This window comes from Nyctereutes procyonoides, unplaced genomic scaffold (assembly GCF_905146905.1).
Source record: "Nyctereutes procyonoides isolate TBG_1078 unplaced genomic scaffold, NYPRO_anot_genome, whole genome shotgun sequence".
NCBI lineage: Eukaryota > Metazoa > Chordata > Mammalia > Carnivora > Canidae > Nyctereutes > Nyctereutes procyonoides.
The window spans coordinates 8342200-8366117 of NW_026575137.1; the positions used below are offsets into that span (position 1 = coordinate 8342200).

The following is a 23918-nucleotide window of genomic DNA, read 5'->3' on the forward strand; positions in this document are numbered from 1 at the left end:
TGCCTAATATCTAGATTTATTGATTAAAAAAATGGTGTAGTAGATCTCAGTTTCGAGGCACATAAAATTACAATGTGGATAAACTGCCTTTAAAAGATAAGTTTCTCAATTATAAATGACCCCCCTCCCCCATGTAGAATATACTGTTTCACTTTTTAACTTGTGTCTCTTTTAATCAGAATATTCTGAAGCCAATGGAGAAAAGCTGGCAGGAAGACAGTTGTTACAAAATATTTCAAATGTGCATGTTTAGAACTTCTCAAATGTTAACATGGCAGAGAAATACACATTCAAGTAACATACAACGTGAACCTAAAGTTACCCATGAGGATTTTGGCCACTGAACTATTTTACATATGAAACACTGTATCATAATCAATAGAATGACCAAAAAAAAAAAAAAAAAAGAAGACGAAGAAGAAAAAAGAAGCAACAGCAGCAGCAACAGAAGCAACAAAAGCTAACGTTTAATTCTTTTTTTTTAAATAATGACTTTGGAGTATTACACTTCCAATACATTAAAAGAAATAATAATAAATTAACAGTACCGAACACTGTGAAATAGATGCCCAGATATCTGCCATACATACTCCCCACTGAAGTCTGTATCCCCTGCAAAGGACAGTAAAACGTCTCTCTCTTTAATAATTGCTTTGTTCAGATCCTCAGCTCTCCAATTTGTTAAACACCATGATGAGGGGAACATAACCCGAGAAAAGTTTAAAAGCTAAACTCCACCAAGAGTAGAATGCCTCAAACAATTTGTAGTTCTACAAGAGTGTTATTAAAAAGGCTCAACATGTTGTATTACCATGGAAATTGTGGAAAACATACATTCCCAAACAAATATTACTTTTTCTCAATGGTATGAAGTAATGAAAACCACATGTGTAAATCTGCGATCCGTGCAGTAGTTCAAGCTGCCGCTAATAGAAAATACAGAAAGTGAACTCTGCTATATAAAGGATTCTTGTTACAGAAATATAATGTGAAAACCAGATGCAGACAGAAAACCTTAATCACAGATGGGAATGTAATCACTGGCATACAGAATACTTTTTTGATCAATCTTAACCATATGCGCAATGTATTTATTTTCTAAGGAATGCAATAACTTGAGAGAACCTTCTATTTGAATTCAGTTAACCTCATATTTATAATGCTTTTATCTTACTCCCCCATCCCTCCAATGTGTACACTGAGCCAAGGTTTTAAAAGGAAGAGTTGCTAGCCTTGGCAAATCATTCTTGTATCAGTTTATCTTTCAAAAATTTAATAGGATGTAAAGACTACACACATCAGAATCAACCTCAAAAGAGACCAAGTACAGTTCCCCATTATGGAGTTTCTCAGTCACCGCCAGGAATCCCTTCACTGCCTAAATACATTTCTCTAGAGAATTAGATCAACATTTGGGGTAATTTTTCCTTTAGTAAATAATATGCGTATCGTTATTCCACAAATGAACCTTTTTAAGCACACTTCTTTATCAACCTGGATTGAATCAGACCTTAACTTTTCTCTTTCCTTTCATAAAAACATTTTATAGCAATAAAGACTGGTCCTTTTACGTTAATAAAAATACAATTACTTTTGTATTCCAAGGGGACCATCACAAAAGGAACCTGTTATATCTAGTCTCTGACTTAGAAAATATTACCTATTTTAATTAAGTACAGCCCCTGACACCGGATTGTAGCTTACCTTCGTCAAGGCCTCCATGATCTCATTGATAGGACAATCCTCCTGCATCACCCTGATCCAGAGCAGTCAACCAGGCACCACGTATGCCACACGCCAGGATGACGCTCAGTTTCCAACAGGAAGTGATTGGGACATTACGATATCTGGGGGTCTGTCCCTCATCATAGTCACATGAACTAAATCTGAATATCCCGGCTACACAAGCTTCCTTAAGCTTCCATGACAAACTCATCCAGGTTCTCCTTTCTCCTAACTACCCATCCCAACGTACACACAGAAACACACAAGTCCTCAAGTCCTTGTGCCATTCGGATCTTCAAGACCCTCCATAATCTGGCACCCTACACTTTTCATCCTCTGTTCCAACCATGCCCTTCCAGAAGCTCTTTCCTGGATAACCCCCTCCTACCCCCCCCCCCACAGAATGCATCATCTCATCTTTATGGTTTTATCCACCAACCTCAGAGGCCTCTTCTCAGAGGCAGTTGCATGCCCAGCTCCTTCTCAGACTCAGGTTTCATTCAAGTATAACCTCTTCAGAGATAATTTTCCAACCACCCAAAACAAAAATCTCACCAACACCACCATTCTAACACTGATTTTTAATTGTCATCGTTGCATTTAACCCTATGTGGAATAATCTTATTAATATCTTTACTGCCTGTCTCCCTCTCCCATCCCTACACTGTAGACTCTCAGAGAGCAGTGGTCTTGTCTCTTTTGCTCATGCCTCTATCCCCCATACCTAAAACTGTACTTGCCACAGAGCAGTAGGCAAAATAAAAAAAAAGAAAAAAGAAAAAACAACAACAATGAAATTCACCTACAGAAATTCTGTAAAGCCTGATTCAATCACTATGGCCTTCACAGACTTTTTCCTGACCACTCCTGAGGCCCATGGTCACTGTCCCTTCTTTAAACTGTAATGGCATTTTTGATCCATATCAGACTGGGCAGCATTTACCTGCCAGATATTGTTTACTTGAGCCCATTCTCATCAGTACTGTACACACACAGGCCTACATAGGAATCATCCAGGGCAACCTGGGCAGTGAGGCCAGCCCTTCCACCCACAATGAACAACAGGACACCATGAGTAAGAACCACAGCACTGGGACGCCTGGGTGGCTCAGTGGTTGAGCATCTGCCTTTTGCTCAGGTCATGATCCCGGGGTCCTGGGGTCAAGTCCCACATTGGGCTCCCTGCATGGAGCCTGCTTCTCCCTCTGCCTGTGTCTCTGCCTCTCTCTCTGTGTCTCTCATGAATAAATAAATAAAATCTTTAAAAAAACAAACAAAAAAAAAAGAACCTCATTATAAATCCATACAACCTATAGGAGTAAATGCACTGCACTGGTTTTTACACGTGGGCTTCTCTCCCAATTGTGTTCACCAATAGAGTTTCCTGGGGTAAGATAGAAATCTCACCTTATTCTCTCTGTTTATGCCTTCAGACCTACCCAGATGCACTTTACTCATTCTATTGCAAGGGCCATGAGGAACAGGGGCCATGTTTATTCAACAGTTTTCCTACCCAGAGCCTAGCACAATGCCTGGCTCACCCAGTATCTGCTGAGGGAACAAAGGAATAAGTGATAATCCAATACTATCTAGTCTTTCCTCAAGCCCTTTTCTCTTATGGCGGCAGTGAGGCATTATTTTAATATCCTTCAAATATTATTTTATGGAATAAATTAATCAGAAGGCAGGTGACCAATCTACGATTTGTTTTTAGTCAAATCAGCAATGCGGATGACCCATGAGTTAACCAACCAGGCAGTTTTAGACAGTACAAGGCTCTTGAGTGTCTCCTCTGTTACAGATATAATTTAATTTTCAATAAAACAAAATATCCTAAAATGGCGGTGGCCTACACATATACTAACCACTTAGGAGCCCACTGGATGCTCTGGTGGGCTGGAATCTCAGCTTTTACACTTATCAGCTATTTGACTTTGGACAAGTCACTTAACCTCCCTGAACTTCAGATGGAAATCTCTAAAGTAAGATGGTAATACCTAACTCACCAGGATGATATGAAGATAAGAGGAACACTTATAAAGTGCCTATCTTAGTGCCTCTATTGCAAGCACTGTTTTATCCCATGTGCTCAGATCCCATCATCTGATAGTAGAAAGCTGGTAATACCTATTTTAATATTACGGTTTAAAGCATTAAAATAAAAGCATTAGGTCACAACTCACAAATGACCCAGTGTAATCATAATTTTCCCCTTTCTGAAAGTCACTACTGTATGAATAGTGATAAAAATATTTATGATCAGTCAAGAGGTCCAAAATATTCGAATTAAACCACAGGTCCTAAAACATTTTGCAGTAAAAAAAAAAAAAAAAAGAAAAAGAAAAAGAAGAAGAAAAGAAAAGAAAGAAAAGAAAAGAAAAGAAAAGAAAAGAAAAGAAAAAAGAAAAATACCACAAACTAATGTTTTGTGTTTTAATTTTTTTTTTCTCTCTCCTCTAATTTCATCTGTGGAAGATCATCTCTGGGGGGGGATAAGAGAAGAGAGAACCAATTATTTCCAAAGACTGATTTCTCCAAATTAAGGCATCTATTCCATGTTGGCAACTTTCACATGAAAGAAAAAGTATCTTTGAAGAGTATCTGCATTCATGGTGGACGGTCACACGTCTCAGAAAGGAGATCTACAACCGTCCAGCTGCAGATCCAGTCTGGTGGCTGCTGCTGCTCCTCATCCACTAACATCTCTCTCTCTCTCTCTCTGCCTGAGAAACTTACAAAACTGTGGCATTTTTTTATATTCTAAACAGTGACTTTCCTAAGTGCAATAACGAGTCTTGACAATTTTCCATTTTAACTTTAGCAGCATTCCCACCTGCAGTCAGCGTGGCGGGCCCTGCTCATGGGCCACCTCCCAGGTGGTAGGACTTGAAGGCTGCAGGAGAGCCCAGGTGAGTTCTAGACCAGAGAAGCCTGGGAGTCATGGAACCTGGGTTCCAACCTGGCCCAGGGTGACGTCGGGCAGGTGAAGAAACCTCTCCAAGTCACTTAGAAAATGAGCTCAATCCCAGGTGGGGGTTAAGGCAATATGTGGGCCTCAACCTGTGAAGACCTCCCAAGTGCCTCCTCCCCACGCCTGTGCATCTGAAACTGCTCGGCCACCTATAATAAGCAACTGAAGGCTGCTCTTCTGAAATGATCTCCTCAAATGACCATGTTACCTGGACGGAAAAGGGGACACTTCTCACTCACTTGCACATTCTGTGTGATGGATCCGTCATGCTACCTAGTGCCTTCCCTTGCTGAAGGGCCAACTCCTCAAGCAGCAGAGCGGTTGGGATCCCATACAAGGATAGGAAAGGTAAGACTGGGGGTGTAGGGTAGTAGTAAGGGGTGGAGAGGTTCTTGGAGGGTGAGGGGGTGCTCAGCCAGTAGCGGATCTGTCCAGAAAGTGGACCTGGGCAACCCAAGGACAGAAGAGAGCCCCTGGCAACTAAGGGATAATCTGGGGGGACAACTGGGAGAGGAGATGATGCGAGTCACCACTGTTGGGCCCCTGATCAAGGGACAGTCCCAGCTCATAAATGAGTCTAGACACACGATAGTTTCCTTACAATATCAGGGAGCTCATCCTTTATGAAAAGTACGTTTGTGAACTTCGGGGCTAAAAAAGTAAAATAAAACAGGTAAAGATGGGCATGCAAGGGATTTGACCCTTTCATGGTCTGCCTGGAGCTGACGCTGCACCTGGGGTTTGTTTTGGTTTTGCTTTTTTGGTTGCTGAAACTCCAAGCCAAAATACAGCGGCAATAAATGGTATGTTCCATGATGAGAGAACACAATGGAAGGGGACCAAGATAGAGACGGGGAGAGAAGCGACATGCTGTTGAAATCAAAGATTTCTTGGTCTTAGCAATGACACATTTCAGGACAGTACCAAGTACATAACTTGAGTTCAAGGAATAGGTTTTCAAAAAAAATATTTAACTTAATAAAGCATCAAACAGTACCCCAATCGTTCCAGATGCCTACCTTCAACAAGCTTACAAGCCAGCAGAGAAGTCTGAATCACATGGACAGTAGCAAAGAGTTGGATGTGATAAATCCAAGCTTTGAGGAAGAGACGTCCTGAAGGCTTCAGAGAGTAGTTTCATTTGAGACGTAGATGACAAGTGTGCTCCCTGCAGAAATGGGTCTTAATTAAGGCTGAGATAAGAAAAGTCTAGCAAATCAAGGTGTTGGGGGTCTTGAACATCTCTATCTCCCCAGATATCAAACAGGGCCAGACTCTCCAGCAAGCATTTGCTGAGTGAAGGTGACAGACAAGGAACATCCAGAGAGAAGAGAAGGTCCTACAGGGGTTTTCTAGAAGAGTGGTGGGCAGGTCCAGAGTGGTCAAGTCAGAATCTGAGAATAAGCAAGACTTTATCATCCATGGTTATGCTCCAGACACGCCACCTCATGGGATTCTCATGACCGCCGCATGAGGTCACGCCATGATTATCCAGATGAGAATTATCTCCAGATGAACAGGGGGAGTAGAAGCAGATTCAACAACTAGTAGCGCACTTGGGATTTGGGCCCCTTCCCCTCCACGCTCCACTGCCTTTTGGCAGAGAAGAGAGGAGCATCTCTTTGCCCCCCAAGCACCACTCAACCCCAGTCCGATCTGTGGTCTCTAACTTTATAGCGAGTGAAACGGAGAAGATTTGCGAGAGGGCTCAGAGGACCGAGGGGACAAACAGGTCTCCTTCCAACCACCAATGCCTGGGCCTCACTTTCTTCCCCAAAGAAACAGCTCTGGTCAGATGCTTGTACCTATCTTCACAGGTAGAAGCGTATGCCTATTTTTTTTTTTTTTTTGGACAAATGTCACATACTGGACACACTGTTCTGCTCTCCGCTTCTCCCATTTCACAATGCAGCTCAGGAATGATGGCCTATCAACACCTAGAAATCGGTGTCATTCTTTTAAACACCATTGGTTGCTTTTTATGCTGAGGTCCTTTTTTGACTGCCCGTGACTAATTCTTCTGGAGGACAACTGACACACGGTCTTAAAACGTTCCATTCTGACAGATTTTATAACAAAATCACAAACGCCAAATCTGCTTCAGGTTCAAGAAGTAAAAAAAGAAAAAGAAAGGGCGGGGGGAGGTGCACCTGGGTGGCTCAGTTGGTTAAGTGTCTGACTTCTGACTTCAGGTCAGGTCATGATCCCAGGGTCCTGAGATCAAGTCTGTGTCGGGCTCTCTGCTGGGCAAGGAGTCTGCTTCTCCCTCTTCCCCTCTCCCTTTGCCCTACCCCCCCCCCCCAGCCACTCATGTACACTGTCTCTAAAATAAATAAAATCTTAAAAAAAAAAATTCTCTCCTCCTCCTTCGGCCCCTCCCGTCCTCAGTAAGTAAGTGAGTAAATAAAGAAAGAAGCACCAGTATGTTTGCAAATTAAATGATACTGGACAAAATATCCTGCAATAATATTACCTTGATGAAGCAGCCCCAAAAGTCCTGAAACTGGTAGATTTTTGTTGTTGTTACTTTCAACAACTAAAATCCCTCCAATAGTGGAGATGATTAGCAAGCAACTTAATCATAAGGATTTAATCAAGGGATTACTTTACCTTTCCAATAGGCGGCCTTGTTTTAAAAAAAAAAAATTGTGGTCCCTCATATGACAGTAATTAGTTTACTATCAGCTGCCTGTAAAATAAATAAAGACAAGTTTCTAGTAGCTCAGTAAAACTGCAATACATATTTTTGTTATTTTATTTTCATTTTTGTGATTTTTGTTTAAAGTATATTTGAAAACTGTCATTGCATGGTCTGCAAGACCACACCGGGGGTACCTAATGAATGAACATGGGTTCAAAGGTCCCTTGAAATAACTCTCACTCCCCGTCCCCAGAAAGTCTGCCCCAGTAGAAAGGCAAGGGGTCCAGACCCGGCCCACCTGACCACCTCTTATTCCCCAACATGGCCCAAAGGTACCTACAAAAACAGAAGGAACCTCAGAACAGGTTAAAAGTCACGCAAGAAGCCAAAGCATGGGGATCCCTGGGTGGTTCAGTGGTTTAGCGCCTGCCTTTGGCCCAGGGCGCAATCCTGGAGTCCCGGGATCGAGTCCCGCGTCAGGCTCCCTGCATGGAGCCTGCTTCTCCCTCCTCCCGTGTCTCTGCCTCTCTCTCTCTCTCTCTCTATGTCTATCATAAATAATAAATAAATAAATAAATATTAAAAAAAAAAAAAAGAAGCCAAAGCATGTAAGGGAGCCAGGTCTCAGAGAGATCAATAAAGACCCTCATGCAACCAGGACTCTTGAAGGCACATCTGCCACTTCACAGCCCTATCACCATTTGCAAAAGTGGCTAGAACACAAGGACCCCCGGGGCAGGGCTGTCCAAATGGGCTGGAGGCCTCTTTCTCAAGGAGGCCCCGCCTCTGGGATCACAGGAGACTCTGAGCCCACGAGGGGTAGGGAAGCTGCTCCTTTAACATCCAAAGGGATTCTAACCTCTGGCAAGCTAGGGGCGCCTGGGGGGGCTCGGTCAGTTAAGCATCCAACCCTCGTTATCGATTGTCGGATGGAGCCCCGAGCCCCCTACATAGGGCCCGGCGGACAGTGGGCCTGAGACCCTCTCTCTGTCCCACCCCCCCCCGCCCCCACTCCAGCTCCTGCACACTCGCATGCTCTCTCTCTCTCAAATAAATAAGTAAATCTAAAAATCAAAAATTCTGGCGAGCTCAGTACCCTGGACACAGACTCCATGTGGTCAACTCTAGCTTCTCTAAACGCACCCCTACGACTAAGTTCTAACGCTTACCCCTCGGCTGTGTCCTTCACCTCTGCCAGAAGCTTCCCGCTTGGCCTTGGCCTCCGGGACTTCCTCTATTCCGACCCAACCAACTGATCGCAGTGCAACCAACTCTTGAGAAACGTAACTTTAACTGGGTCCACGGCTTCCTCCCCTTGCCTCTTCCCTTTGGTTTTACTGAGACCCCTTTCACGGGGGGCATCCTCTGTCCCAATGAAGCCCAACTAGAAAACCTAACATACAAAGCAATTTGTCATCACAGCAGAACTGTTCTGGTTTCACAGGGCTAAGACCAAGGAAAGGGTGCAAACCCAGACGGGGTGCCCGGTTCCACCCTGACGGGGTCCCACAGGACAGTTTTCCAAACTCCTGGCTTCCTCAGAAGATAAAGCTGAAATTGACATGCTTCATAGACAAGACACTTAGAATCTTTCTGCTTATTTCCCAGTAATCACCCTTGGGTCCTTTTTGATACAACCACATTCTTCAATTCATTCTCCACCCCAAAGGCCCTCCGAATGCCTCTTCCACATCTGGCTTTCTGCACTCCACATTCCTACTTTACAACCCCCCACACCACCATTATAATAACTTGACTTTGATAAATCCTGTCTGAAGACAAACTGAAATTCCAACTCACTCCCCTCCTCTCAAATCCCATTGACTGTACCATTTAAAGCGGTTAGGCCATTAAGCCTCACCATCTTATGCAGCAATTTTATTTGTCCTGGGTGGGCTCATCACTCAAGTACACACTGGATCATATGTATACCCCCTTTATGTATACAGTATAGTTGTACGCAAACCTACTACTTAGCCTGTGTCTCCATCCTAACACATGGCTTTACATGTAGTAGGCATCCGTTGATTCATTAATTTATTAACTCTTGCCAGCCAAGAGTAGACATGTCTTCTTTCAGATACTCTAAAAAGGGTCATTGCCAGGACTACCCAACGAGCATACCCTTTTCTTCAAACAGAGGAAAAGTAGGTTTAATCGGTTGCCCATTTTACTCCTCCTCATTTATCTTTTTCTCTGCCATTTTATACCCACTCCCTCTAGCCGACTCAAAGCTTGCCTTGGACAAGCCGGTGGAGACCAATCACACTTACTTTCCCTTTAGACCTGAACAGACCTACCTCTCCTTATTTAAGCAAGAGGATGAACCTTTAAACAACTGTCCTGAACAGACCTACCTCTCCTTATTTAAGCAAGAGGATGAACCTTTAAACAACTGTCCACCTTTGTTTCCCACGAGAGGTCAAACACGGATCTCCCCTCTACGTAAATCTAGCTGCAGATGAGAATGAAAATGTGAGACAGGTAGGCAACGGGGTGAGGCAGGAGAGAAGACTGGCCCAACACATGATAAAAGTTCCAGAATCCTAACAGTCACTTAAAGAGAACACTTCCAGGGGAAGGAGGATTACTGTGTCAGTCTGATAAACACCACAGTTCCAGTCCCAATATCATCTGCTGTTCTTCCCAGCTGTGTTTGCTCATCACTGTGTACATAACATATGCATAGATTCAGAAAATAAACTAGCAGTCTTTCATGACCTGTCTTACAGCTCACATCTTCCTAGATCCTGAGGTTAGGGAAGGGAGTCCAGTCCATTGAGTTCTAACCAGAGAGGCCCACCAGCTTTCCAAGACTTTGTCCTTAAAGCACCACCTGTGCCATGCTTAGAACACCTGCCAGGGTGGGGGTGGGGGTGGGAGGGTTGGGGATGACTTTCCAATTGCGGGTATTCTCTTTGCCAACAGGATGTGCGTTGAGAATACTCTCTGCAGTGCTGCTGTGCTGGCTCCCTGCACAACCCGACACCAGCCCCTACAGGTGTCATGTCCTACCTACTTCCCTGATATCTCTCGGGTCTCCTAACTGAGCATCACCAGGTGCACTCCCTGAAAGTCTAATGGAAGGGACCTCCCGAGCCCTCCTTATAATCGCATTTCACACTAGTTTTCCCCCCTAGTGCTGTGCCAACCGCCTCTAGCTCATCACTGTTTTGGCCTTGTTTCTTCTCATTTCACTAGTGCTCACCTGGCCCTCGAGCTGCTTCAGACAAACCGCCTTTACCTCTCATGGCACCTTCTAATTTCTTAGACGCAGTGTTAATCCAGTCGAGCCAGACTGAGCTAAGAGCTCACAGCACACGCACACTTTGAAGATATTCTCCTCCATGACAAACGCACACACACAACACTTGTTTGGGCTCCCACTGAACGCTGAATGCCAAAGCACAACTCTCCTACGACCTATGAAGCAACAGTAATTCCTGTGGCTTCCATTTCTGACGACAGATGATGACATTAACATCACTTCCAAGTCCTGCCAATTGCGGATACTCCGAGTAAACAGAAGTTTCTACTGCCACCCTGGATGATGACAAGGGGCTCTCCTCCTTGGTCCAGTCGGAAGCGTAAGAACGCCACGGCTTCTTAGTTCCCAAGATATCCAGCTCGCTTTCATTATTAACAGTTTTGCAAATTAGGATTAAACGTCCAATAACGTCTGAACTGTGTACAGACTAAAGTATGAAATCAAAAGGTTACTGGTAATAATTGGGCTTTTAAAACCGACGGCAGACTGTTTCTTCAGACAATGGGACAGGGCAACTTCAGTCCTTCCTACGTAGGAGCCCATTCCTAACCACGTTAATGCATCCTGGTTCAACAAGCTGTTACTTACCAAGCTCTCTCCAAAACATGGTCAAAAGAGGTCATTTTCTAAATTGCCCAGCGACTTAGGTCCCAACCTGGAGACCGTGGGGTATGGCCAACGCCTCGCAGGACAACCAATGACCACCACACCAGCTTTTACCCGCTCACCCCTGCCCCCAACACCAAGTTCATTTTGTCCAGTACCCATGAGGTGAAACCATCCATGGAGGCTCTCTTCCCCAAACAAAACCTGAAATCTTCAGTTCCTTCTCCCCATATAAACAGACTTGTGCCTTCTTCATTCACCTTTTACAAAGGGATAGTAAGTCAGAGCTGAAGGTTCAGTCATCTAAGGTCCAGGATGTGTGGAAAAAACAGCCCCCTGTTCTCAAGGCCACTCCTTTACAATGGAGAAGGGTAAGGCGATCGTGACGTCCTACTGGTTCCATCTCCCAGCCATATAGAGGCGAGGAGCGCCCCCTATCCCCCTCCACACCCACTCAGAATTAAAAATTAAGGATTTTTTTCTTCATTCACCCTACCATGGGAAATTCCTGAAAGCCTACTCCCGGCATCACACACAGACTCATACATAGGAGAGCTGAGAAGCCTAAGGATCACTGAATCTGCCCTTTGTTTCACTCCCGAAGAACGCACCTGAAGGGTGGCACGTACCCCAAGTCATGCAGCAAAGGACTGCACTGGAAGGGGAACCCCAGTTTACTCGAGTTGGGGGGATGCACACGCACCGTGTCCTTTTTATAATACACACTTTTTTTTTTTTTTACATTATGTAACTACACCTGCAAGCTCCAAATGGTGCGTAACCCCTCTCCTCTTAAGAAATGACCAGGAAGTTGGACTTGGCTGGTTGGAAAAGGTGGAGATGAAAACACTGCCATTAGCAACGGGGAGGGACCGAGCACCAGGGATGGGCACACTGGGCTGAAGCCAACTGCAGGGTGCTGACTGAGATCAATAAAGGGAACAGCCTGATTCCTCATGGCTTCAGTGTAGCTCAGGAAGGTGGTATTCTGATGAGCGAACAGAATTCAGCAGTGGAAAAGCCCAGATTAGGACACACTGGGGGATACACACTGGCATACACTTGGGTGCGTCCAAGGGTGTCTGTTGGCTAGTGATTCCTAGGCTGGGGCGAGAGCCCAAGACAACAATGGAGAATGTTATGGAGAATATGAAGCCAGGTATTCAGAAAATAAGTCTCTAATTACTCGAGCTTGAACCATGTAGGTAATTAAGTTAGGAAGAGGAGGGAATCTCGGTTTTTCCATATTGAGGCAAAGGTCAAGCCAGAAGAGCAACTTCGGCCGGGCTTCGAAATGAAGTAAGGTGCTGCTTTGTCATCTACTTAAAATCAGCAATGGCACCACATGTGGGGGGTAACTCCAGGCTCACAGTATGTCTCTACCACTAGTCTGTTCCTCTTCTCTCTCCCAAGACTAACAACTAGGGGGCAGCTCTTGAAAGCCCAGGCACACTCACAATGGTCTATGACCCAGCTGTAAAAAGATTAATGAATCTAGTCCATCGCATTCCCTAAGGCACTTAGAGGGGCTGAGATTGTAGGACAAATGGGAAATTTTTACATTTGTGGGCTCGTTCACCAAGATCTATGTTCTAAAGGAGCTATTCACCCCAACCGTGATTTGCCTTAAAGAGCTTGACCGGTATGAAATCTATGAAACAAATGCCTGCTTTATTCCCTCATGGGCTGTATTAGGAAGTAATCTAATTAGAACCGTCAAAGCAGGGGGATTTTTAAAAGTAGGTCTCTTACAGCCCGCCACTACGTTAGCGGATCTCAGCAGCATTGACGGTCTCAACCTTCTTCAAACAGGAGGGTCTCTCTTGCGCCTTAAACCTCAACCGTGGGGCACGACTGGCTGGGTGGTTCTGATGTCAGAGCCTGGGCATCATTTGCTAAAGCATGAAGGTTCTGAAGAGAGTCACAAGAACCCCCCTGTTGAGGCCTTCCAAAGTACTGAGGCTCCACCGCTGAATGTGGCCTCAGGACAAAACCATCTAACAACCGATGACAGGGTTGTGCCCGTGAAATACACTTTTCTTCCCCGGGGATGTGATCCAGCCCCAGTTCTGGAGAGTGGCAAAGTAGTGGATGCGGTGGCAGGGAATACACCCACGTGGCTGCCCGGGCCTCTGAAGGAGATGCCAGCACAACATGCCACGGTTTGGCTTCCAACTGGAAATTAGGCTGCCTGAAAGCATCATTCTTGGGCTGGCCACGTACACGTGATCACAGGTTCCCACACTCCATACCGGTCCTCAGACGACCACTCCTTGCAGTTGGTGGTGCAGAAGAAACATTGCGTTTCTTAAGATCCACCATCCTACTGCATCCCAATGTCTGTCCTCCCCTTAATCCATTCTGGAGATACTCTGAGCTTAGCCGTGAAGAGTGTGCCCGGCCTTTCAAGGGTGAAGCCACAAGCTACACCGCCTCTAATTGATCCTAAGCAGTGATCACGTCTCAACCTGGACAAATTACTACAGCCACAAGGCAACCCAACAGCAATTGTGGATAGAGTCAATATTGAACCCGATCCAAATTTCATCAGTCTTCCTTCCACCTTAAGTCTCTGTGCCCAGCATCACACGGCTAGCAAGGCCATTCGGGTTCTCATTAGAGGGATGAAGTATTCTGTTTATTATGATTATTTCAGATGCGTGATGGAGTTTTCTTCTTAATTAATACTACAGGATTTAGAAAGAACTTGTCTTTCCTAGAAACGTCACCAGGAAAGTGCATCCAATTTTTCTCTAATGTGGTGCTTTCCCTGTCCATAAAACTTATTTGATTAGCAGTACTATAGAAGCTAAGGCTTTTGTATGCAGGCACTCAAGCATAATTTAATCATTTTATTTAAGCATGAAAAAAAATTATTCTGAAAGCCCTGTTAGGTAAAATATCCCTGATTAGTTTAAACTTACATTTGCAGGTATATTAAAGGTGAAATAAATCACAGAATGCTCAGTATGTAACAGAACAGTGTTAACTTTGTTACAATAGTCAGCAATAAGTTAAAAATTGCAGTATTCAAGAATGTAAGGAATAGCTATCTCATTTTAAGTAACTATATTTAAACAGATTATTTAAAAATGAATTTTGTTTTGTGTGGACCCTTTATATATTACCAGGATTGTCACCTATGGAAACCTCTTTCATAGTCAAACAAGCTGAGGTCCTAATTGCATAATACCATTTATCTGCTGAGGATAAAAGTGCCAACAAATGAAAATGCACATTAAGCAAGAGATTGTCAGAATAGAAAATTGTCTTTTTTTATTTTTTATTTTTTTTGTTTTTTTGTTTTTAAATAACCCACTCACACTAACAAAAGACTGCAGTAGCTTCCAAATTATAGGCTGTTATTTTTAGTGGAAGTAGTTCAATATTCATATTGGAGCAGATGTAGCAGTTTAACAAAACAGCTCTTCAAATCCTGCACAAATTGAAAACAGGAAAACTGATTGCATTTTCTCTTATCACTTTCCTTTTCTGAATTGACACTTTTGGCCTTCTGAAAATTTACACATGGCTTTCATCTCAACAGCACCTGCTGATCAAATAGAAACCTAACATTTTCATGAAAATGGTATAAAGGACTAGTTTTGTTCTAAACACTGCAAAGGGCATCAGTTGCCTACTTGATGGCAACAATTGCTGTGTATAAAGCACATTCATAATAGTTTTATATTTTCATTAAACTTTTTAAAAAATATGTTAAGTCCCTCCTGTTTTTTTTTTCCCTATACTCATTCTGTATGACTCACATTTCTTTGACTCTATTCCATCTAATACTTAGTTGTGTTATGCAAAGACTATGCAAAATGTATACAAGGGTAGGTTTACACTAAGTAGATAAGGACAATACTTACTATTTTCTCTGCCTCTGCCTGGAATGTACTCATGTTCGTTTTTACATATTACTGTCTATGCATGCCTATGGGCATAAAATACACACATCCCATTTTCATTTTCCACCCGCCAAAAAGAATCCAGAAACAAAAAAGTCCAAGTCAGGCCCTATTCTGGAAGGGGCCTTACAGGTTCGTTTTTATCAGATAGAGATTTAGCAGGTGCCTGAACGTCTGAGCACCCCGGACTGGGGAAGGGCAGTTCTCACCCAAGCACCAGTTGATAAACACCTAAACGGTGTGACCAACCACTCCACATAGACACCTCCGGAGGAGGTGAAGATCAATCTTGAAAATGGGTATTCTCGTATGTCCCATGTGCACGATTAATAGCTGGGACGCTTCTCAGATTTGTCAATAAAAGTGCTCCGCACTATTTCTCTGTAACAGCCGATTCTGGGTAAAATTAAAGATGCTCCCAAGCCAGGCTGCCCGCCAGTTTCTTAGCCAAAAGAGCTCTACCCCTTGTGAAGGACTCCAGGCTGTCCGTCCCCATTCTGCCTGGGTGACAAGGTAACCTGAAGGCAGAGATGACATACAGTAAAGCATGTGCCACTCTGACCAGTGGGTCTGTGAATTTCAGTGTTTCATCATGCTCACTGAGGCAACAGCAAACCTGAAACGTCAATATGTTCAGTCAATGGAAGTGAAATAATGGGACTCTATTGTCTTACCCAATCGATCTGCCGCTGTCAACAAGGAAACATGCCCCCACCCACCCAGCTTTAAACAAATTTTAATTAGGCTTTTAGTTACTGGATCCCATTCACCTAGGAAAACACCTATCTTGAGGACGTGGACGAGGCAAACGACAATTCTGTTCACTTTTCCCCATTTTCAGAACGTTACAAAGTTGTAATTTTTGGAAATACACTCAGGAGTCCATAAAACATGTTTTTACTCCTTTTTTTTTTTTGAACCCACTCCAAGGAGGGGAGAAAAAAAAAAAAAGATCCCGCGTTTCAAAGGCAACATACAAATCTAACAGGACAGCATCAGAATAATGGGTTTGGGGTTCTTTTTTTTATTTCCTTTTTATTATTTTTATTTTTTTGCTCTGAAGCATGCTGAACCCCTACCGTCAAATCGACCCTTAAAAGTAGTCTCCATCCATTCGCTTTCCTCCCTCGCTCAAGGACCACCATCAGCATCAGCTCAACACCCATTCGAAACGAGCCACGCAAAACCCAAAGGCGAAGGACCAGTTCCAAAAAAAAAAAAAAAAAAGCAAGCAAGCCACTGCCCTTTCCGCTTGGCGGATCCAACCCACCCCCCCAGGGGCAAATGGCAACTCCGGGTAAAAGGAGGGAGACAGAGCCTGAGAAGGGCCGGGTGGGGGGAGAGGAGGATGCAGGGGATGCAGGGGATGCAGAGAAGGCATCGCGCTCCTTCCATCTCGCCCAACTTCTGCAGCCCTTCCCTGCACCCGGGGGAGGGGGGGGGCAGGCTCGCCTTGAAATAAAAATTAAAATAAACTCATCAAGTTGTGAAAGCAGCTTTTCCTCTCCCCCTCTCCAATCTCAAGGCTTCAGCATTTAGTCAATAAATAATCTATTGTGTGTGTGCCCCCCCACCCCGCAGTCCTTTATCGAATCCCTTTACACCCACTGAGGCTGGCCCAAACTAAACCCAATTACAGATAGCCCCCCCCCCCCCCCCCGCCCCGGGTCATCTCACCTCGCCTAGTCCTGTCTGGGTCGCAGAGGTGATGGGAGATAGCGGCCAGGCCAGGACTGATGCCTCCTCCTCACCCCGCACAACAAAAGGCAGATTTCTCTTTCTCTCTCCGCTAATCTTTAAATGTAAATTCTCTCCGCCAGCTAAGAGGAGCGACAGATAACATGTTACATCTTCACTTCTCCTGCTCTTATCGACTTCTGGATCGTTTGGAAAGGGAGAGAGAGGGAAAGAGAAAAGCAGCTCCCCCGCCCCCCCACCCCTGCGCCCCCCTCCCCGCCTCCCCCTCCCCGTTCACGGAGATTACCTTCTGGCAAAGGAGCGCAGGAGAGGCGGCCGCAGCCGAGGCGGCACCCAGACCGCGGCTTTGTATTCATTAAACACACATCGGAGCTTATCAGAAGTAAAAGGCTTGTCAGGATGGCACATTGTGTGTGAGTGAGTGTGTGAGCGCAGGAGGGAGAGGAGAGGAGCCAACGTGCATCAGGGTGATTACAATATCAGCAGGGCCCAGATGGAGGCAGGAAAATAAACAGAGGGTGCGTGTGAGACGGAGCGGGAGAGGGAGGAAAAGTGGGAGAGAGAGGGAGAGAGGGAGAGGGAGAGAGAGGGGAGAGGCACAGGCTGCAGAGGAGAAACCCAAAGGGATGGAGGAGGTGGGGGCTCGGGCCCCAGGGCGTGGGGAGGGGGGCCACGTGGCCGCCTGGTACCCCAGAGCCAGCTGGGGTGGGTGGGGTGGGGGGTGATGGCCTGGGGCCATCGCCCTGGGCTGCCCCCTCCTCCAGGGGAAGGGGAGGAACCCAGGCTAGCAGACTGCCTCACCCCCGTGCCAGGGCCAGACAGCACCTCCGGGAGGACCTAAGGTCGGGAGGGACGGGGAGCTCCCTCTGGGGCAGAGCATGACAATGAGACCGTCACCGCCTCCCCTCCAGCCCACTTGCCTCCCCTCCAGCCCACTTGCCACAATTTGCAAGACAAACCTCAAGGAGCCCTCACAGCTCTCCCCGCGGTCTTGCAGACCCACCTGGAGGGGAAGGCCTCGTCCCGCTGCTCTGCTGGCCCCAATACCCAACAACCACCACCCCCCCCCCCCCCCGGCCAAATTCCACCCCTCCCCACCCACACCAGCAGATGTAAAACAGCTTCCCTTGGGCTCCAAAGCGTCCTGGCAGAAGACTCCCGTGCAGCCAGCATCCCTGCCATGAGGAGGAGCACTTGTGATTGGGAGCTACAGGTGACTCTTAGACACCTGCTCCACCTCCAGAAATTGGGGGGGGGGGGGTGGGGAGGAGGGGGTTCCCCTAGGTGTACATCCGAGAGTCTATTTGGGAGGTGGGAATTTGAAATCGAGGTAATCAATCTCGGCCTGAGCTGCTTCACAGCGCTTCACCCACCCAGAGCCCGAGAATCAATCAGGGAACCAGCAAGGGCTGATGCTCCTCCGTCAGACCAGAGTTCATCCTCCACCCCGTCAGGGTCAGGGGGGGAGATACACCTGAGTAGTCCCGTGGGAGCCCCTTTTCACTTTTAAATGCGCCCATCAGACAATCTGAACATCTGATCAGATCCTTAATGGAGTGCAGATAATACAGCAAAGAAGGTTATTTTATTGGGGGGGGGGGCGAAGGGGTGTATTTGGTTGTGTTGTATTTCCAGGCATTGAAGCTTGGTTAAGAAGCTCTCACCGCAGTGTGAAGAGCAAGTTCAGAATGAAGTAGCCAATAAACAGCATGATTGTTCATGACAAACCCTGTAGCCCCAGCCACAGTGAAAGTTTGGGTTGTAACATAGTTTATGGACGGGTCTTGGGGTAAAGGGACAAAATAGTAAAGGGCGGGGAGGGAAGCATGAGGCCAGCAGGAGAGAGGAGGAAAAAAAAAAAAGGAAGAGATTCTCTTAGACACAAATTTGATGAGAGGCACTGTTTAATCAAGCACTCCTCTCCAAAACATTGAACCAAAAACCAGTTTTATGGGTAGTAGGCTCCCCACCCCCTGCCCCAACCCCATGCGCCCAGGCCAAGAAGAGAATCCAGAAAAATCTGACAGGTAAGGTAAAGTGAGCATAAGCAGGACGTAGGTGGGGGAAGGGCACGTGTGAAAAATCTTGTCATGCAATGAATGTCAGATAAAAAGGGGTCCGCCACAATCCTCCAGTAATCCAATAATGTGGAAAACCTCATGGTATCACTGAGACGAGAACAAGGTAATATTTCTCCATAAATCTTCAAAAAGTGGCCAGGTTCAATTGTTAGAGAGGGGTGGGAGAGTAGGAAGTGAGCCATTTGGCAGGGCACATTACAAAATCAAGTGAACTTTAAATGGGTGAAAATCAGTCATTCTAACATGTTTTAAATTTAATAACGGATTTCTGGAGTATCATTTTAGTCCTCATAAAAGTTCCCCTTTCACCTTTTCCCTAGCTGTTATAGAGAAGCGCATTCAGAATAACCAGATGCAATCACACAGACCTTCCTCTTTATCACATTTCAGTCAGATCAATTTGGACACAGGCTACATGCAAAATGCCTGTAAATCCAACACAACTCTTAGGAAGAAAAAAACTACCACTCACAAAGGCCACTGATTTTTCCATTACATGCTCTTTGGGAGGAAAAACCAAATGCTGTTTAAAAAAAAAAAAAAAAAAAAAAACAATGCACTACTACCACTCTCAAACCCAGAGAAGTCTTACATTTTTTCTTTTAAAAGCATCCAAACATTAAAGGCCTGAAGAAAACTGTGCAAAAGCTCATCTGTCAATGTTCTCATTTTGTAAATGCACAGTATTTCTATTACTACCTTGTTTGTTCATTGACTTTTGGCTCACAGTTCTAGAAAAGATCAACCAATTCTCAAATGGGAAGAATCCATGACTCTCTTCCAAAGCAAACACTTTGCTGCAAAGCTTTCAATTTCAAAAAAAAAAAAAAAAGCGCAATATAATAATCAAGAAGTATAATCACAGAATAAGTGTACAACAGAAAGTGGTTTCTATAATCACAGCTGTCTTAAAGTCCAAGCTGGAGACTGGAAATCTTCATTTCAGCTAGTTCTTTTCTTAATAATAGGTTACCTTCCTATAAAAGCAAGAAGTCCATCTGCCCCAGGCAGATAAGTTTGGAGGCATTAATTCAGATAAAAATCTAGCATTTTCTTTCTTTCTTTGAGTATGTGAATTCTAGTGTGCTATAATGTGAGAATTCCAACATATGACCATTATGGCATAATATCTCATTGCTCAGCTTGTCATTATTTCATTTGTAATTCTTATGTTAATTATGTTCATAATTACTATAAACAGATGTGATAGACATTCATGTGACCTTTTATTGCAGAATGCATTCCTCACTCGTTTTGCTTTAATTTCTCATGGATGTGAAACTGAAATGCAGGGGAAAAAAGGAGAGAGAGAGAGAGAGAAAAGCTCTCTACTTTTCTAAGGTTTTATGTGCATAAGTTAAAACAAAACCTACCTCCTACTTCATCTGCATTTCAGAATCTTAGAATATCCTTAACACTGGAGCTGCTTTACAGCACATTTTTAAATTGTACACTGAACCTCACTGCTGCCCACTAAATTGTAGCTCTGGATGCCAAACAAAGGCCAGCATCCATGTCTAAGTTGTTGGTCTTTTTTTTTTTTCCTCTGAATATCAAAGGTTAATGCAGCAGAATTGTGCTTCAAAACCAAGTGCCTAGCAGCTACATCCCAATTTATTCCCTCATAACTCAACCATCACCCTCTTTACATAAAACACATTTACAATAAAATCAGTATGGATTTCATTAGCTGAAAACCTCCTCGAATTTCATTTCTTTGGCCCTAATCTATAATTAGTGTGGACAGACAGGTGCAAACCCTTCTCTTCCACAGATGGCTACTGGAAATGGTGCAAAGTAGCTCCTTCTGTTTAAACAACACAGAGATAACCTGCTCTGTCTTATCATTTACAATTACCTCCATTAAACTGAACTAATGTTTGCTTTAATAAAATGCTCACTGTTCTTTAAACATTATTTAGGAACTCTTATATTAATGGCTGTAAAAAAGTGAAGTTGGAAGGTGTCTCTTTGGGTAATAATAACTTATTCTGGATAAAATGGTCCCACTGATGGAGAATACCAGGTTCACAAAGGTGCTTTAGTGGATTTCACATTCGTTCATTAATTTTGCATAAACAGGGTCAGATAAGCTATTCTTAAAAGGCACTTTTAGGTGACGATTTGACAAGTGGGGGGGAGGGGGAGACATTTTTCCTGAAGTTGCGAAGTATGAAAGGTTTCACTTTTTTCCCTATAGATTTTAACTTGTTAGCAAAGTCTCCATAACTCTTAAAGTCCTAGACTGCCTTCAGAGGATATTTATGTTCACTTCATTATATGGATCTGTTTAACTTCTGATAGATCATTCTGAAAGTTGTAGGAGTTCATCATTTTCAAGCCACATTTAAAATATTAACTATGAATGTAAGTGCACTCTGCAAGCACATGGTTAAAAATCACTCTATAATAAATAACTTCTATAAAACCAGAGACCGCTTCCTCCTCCTCCTCCTCCTCCTGTCAGCCACAAAGTCTGTGCATCACTACATGAGGAATAAGGTGTCCATAAAACAAAGAACTTTTAAATGCCCAAACAGTAACAAATAAATAGCTTTTCTCACTGAACTTACATAACTTACAGTAATAGACTCCATCCAGTAAAATGCAACTGACTCGGTTTTTTTCACATGCAAATCCTGCAGGTGCCAATTTTTCAGACTGCTTTGCTATGAAGAGCTATGTTGCCTGCATAAAACCTCAATGAAGAAGGCTTTGCATTCAGTGCCTGTCAGCTGATGTTCATATCAAAGAAGTGAGAAACAGGATTTGACAGTGAAGAATGTCCTAAACTGACAACCACTGGCCAGCATTCCTATTGGAAGCATTTCTTTCTCGTGATCCCTTTTCAATGTTAAAAAAAAAAAAAAAAGTGAGCCCCCCCCTTTTTTTTTGGCTAAGCTTCTATTTTCCAATAAAATAAAATGGTAATGGCACCTTACATTTGTGTACTCCCTTGCAATTTTGAAGTGCTCTTTCATCTGCAAACACTAAGACTAACACCCTCGATGGGAGAGCTCATCATCAAATACTAGCATCAAGAGCAATATTTCACTTTTCTTCAGGAAGGAAAAATTGTAAAAATATTTAAGAGCTTGCGGTTCTGTAACTGCCACACACACCATCCTACCCCCTCCAGCAACTTGCAACTGACTAGTACAGTCTGCACTGGATTGGGAGGAAAATGCCTCTTTTGGGCAAAGTCCTTGAAGAATCATTTTTAAAAAAAATTAAATTAACAGCAAGTATTAGTGGGTCACAAAGTGTACAAAGGAAAATATCATTTCAAAGACTTCTGGTCTGCTTTGAGTTGTCCAAACATAAAGGACAAAACAGACCATTTCCCCCACTGCTTCTATTAGGTATGAACTGGAGACGGGAGAAACTGCATACTCAAATTATTCCACTCAATATTTAGCTTTTCAAATAAAGTGCTGTCTAAATGGTTTACAACAAAATTATTTATGCTTAAACAAAGACTGTTAATATCAAGTTCTTCTCCTGGTATAAATCTTAGATAAAGTCAGTGTTTAATATGCACCCAGAATGGGCCGGATTCCTGGGTTCCTGGGCTGGAATTTTTTTTCTCTTTCGAAAGAATAAACCGAAGAAACATCAAATGTTAAATACAGTATAAGCAAAGCAACGACAGGCTTCAACTTCCTCAGCATCCATCCTCGCTGCAAGAAAAGCCCGGGTCAAACTAAGATTCCCTGATGTATCCTGGGTGAGGCCGTCCGACCTCTCCCTTAAAAAATAACAACCAGTAAAAAGAAAGGAAAGAAAAAAAAAAGAAAGAAAGAAAGAGAAAAGGAATCAGCTAGCCCTATCTGTGCGATTCGAAAGCGCCCATAACATTAGTACCAAATTCGACTTTAAGGGGAAACAAGGAGAAAAATCCAGCGAATTACAGATTTGCTCCTGTTTGTCTGCATCACAGCTGACATAAACACCCAGGTGGGGGCTGCGAGGGTTTAAGAAACAATAGTATTTGTGGACCCTTCCTAAGGACCTGTGTGGCAGGAGAAATGGCACCACAGGACACTCACATGGTCAAGGCAAAACCCTGCAGTAAACTAAAAGGAGGCCCCCAACACTAACAAGCCGTTTATCACCGAGAAGCTGGTCAATTTGTATTCTGGGGAGTGTGGACTCCCTGGGCACAGACCCAGTTCCACTCCTGTTCCATGCAAAGGGAGGGGTATGATCATAAAAGCCACTGAGTGCACTTAAAACCCGTACAGATGTTTAAAAGGAGCCTAGGAGTGGGGAAGGGGGGGGCGAATAAAAGAAAGAAAGAAAAAAAAAAAACCCTGCAAAAACAGATCTCAGCTCAGAGAAGGTAGAAAGAAAACCGCTGCGGTCAGCAAGCCGACCTTTACCGGGGGATAAATCAATTGGCAGCAGCTGGGGGGGGGGGACTGGCAGCCCCTGACACGCAGGCCCCGGGCCGCGTCATTAAGGGGAAGCCAGGTTAAAAATTCGAGGGGGCTCCGGGTTACATTAGGGACGTGCAGTTGGCCTGAAGGGGCCCCTGCAGCTCTCCCGGCCTCGGTGGCTGCGCTGCAGGACCTCGACCTCCTCCTCCTCCTCCACCGAGGCACACGAGCCATCCTCAGGGCGACATCCTGCAGGTCCCCCCTCCTCGCCCCGGGAGGCAGCAGCCAGGCTGGGGAGCGCGGGGCTCGGAGGGGCCCGGCCTTGGGGTGGGAGCGGGGGACGAGGCCAGTCGGCGCGGCCCGGGAGGAGGAGGGCGCGGGCTGCAGAGCCCCCGGCGGAGCCCTGAAAGCCGGAGGGCCCGGGGCGGTAGAGGGAGGGAGGGATGGAGGGAGGGATGGAGGGAGGGAGGTGGGGGAGGGGTGGAGGATGCTATTTTTAGTAACAGTCTCAGTTCACATCCTACTTCCCGGCACCACAAGTCCTCAAACTTTTCCAAGGGTTGACCGCCCTTACAAAACGGGGGAAAAAAAAGAAAAAAGAAAAAAAAAAGTTTTAGAAAATGCACGTAAGCGGCCCG

The 23918-nt window shown here is 44.7% G+C and overlaps 1 protein-coding gene across 6 annotated transcripts in view; it reads right to left on the reverse strand.

Annotated features, from left to right (window-relative positions):
- The window catches only part of RUNX1T1 (RUNX1 partner transcriptional co-repressor 1), a 137726-nt gene that overhangs the window by 112956 nt on the left and 852 nt on the right, over positions 1-23918 (reverse strand). For 2 of the 6 annotated variants that reach the window (XM_055303523.1, XM_055303518.1), the window contains exon 1: positions 5716-5919. The exons of 2 other annotated variants lie outside the window; for them this stretch is intronic. The gene's annotated coding sequence lies outside the window, so the exon portion shown is untranslated. Of the gene's footprint in view, positions 1-5715; positions 5920-16799; positions 16863-23918 lie in introns of those variants that run through there. 2 more of the 6 variants (XM_055303519.1, XM_055303524.1) reach the window with 2 other exon arrangements.